This window comes from Orycteropus afer, unplaced genomic scaffold (genome assembly GCF_000298275.1).
Source record: "Orycteropus afer afer isolate SDZICR_OR568_19922 unplaced genomic scaffold, OryAfe1.0 scaffold00215, whole genome shotgun sequence".
Lineage (NCBI taxonomy): Eukaryota > Metazoa > Chordata > Mammalia > Tubulidentata > Orycteropodidae > Orycteropus > Orycteropus afer.
In genome coordinates, this window is record NW_006921802.1 from 2,536,493 (window position 1) to 2,537,286 (window position 794).

The 794-nt window shown below is 38.4% G+C and overlaps 1 non-coding gene across 1 annotated transcript; it reads left to right on the forward strand.

Annotated features, from left to right (window-relative positions):
• The first annotated feature begins 313 nt into the window (after positions 1–313).
• LOC122150729 lies at positions 314–504 on the forward strand. Its single transcript, XR_006163819.1, has one exon. It is a non-coding gene; the product is annotated as a U2 spliceosomal RNA (small nuclear RNA).
• The last annotated feature ends 290 nt before the right edge of the window (positions 505–794 follow it).

Consider the following 794-nt stretch of genomic DNA (forward strand, 5'->3'; position numbering starts at 1 on the left):
TAATAGAAATCAGAAAACAAATGGAAGAAGAAAATGAGAGACTCAACAAGGAAATTGAAAACAAAAGAGAACTACTGGAACTGAAGAGTAAAATAATTGAATTAGAAAAATCAGGAGAAACACTTAACAATAGACTTGAACAGACAGAAGATAGACTAAATGAACTACATGACAAAATAACTGAATTTATCAAGTCTCAAGAAAAACAAGAGAAAAGAACAAAGAAAAATGAACAAAAGTCAAATGGAAATATTGGAGCCAATTAAGAAATCTAATACTAGAATCATTGGGATTTTAGAATACCATGACAACAATCTCTTCTTGGCCTTTTGGCTAAGATCAAGTGTAGTATCTGTTCTTATCAGTTTAATATCTGATATGTCCTCTATCCGAGGACAATATATTAAATGGATTTTTGGAGCTAGGAGATGGAATAGGAGCTTGCTCCGTCCACTCCACGCATCAACCTGGTATTGCAGTACTTCCAGGAATGGTGCGCCCCCTTTTGGGGGTTATTATTCTTGTTATAGGAGCTCTGGTAGCATAGTGCCTAAGGCACTTGACTGCTCACCAGAAGGCTGGCAGTTCAAACCCACCAGACACTTCTCAGAAGGAAGGTTGGGCAATCCTCCTTCCGTAGTGATACTGCCTCGGAAACCCAAGGAGGGATCGCTATGAGTCGGGGCCAACTCGACGGCAAACAACAACAACAACAACATGACAACAATAAAGGCACATAAAGGATTTTTAAGAAATAATCAGAGAGAATTTCCCAGAGATGAACAAAGAAACTC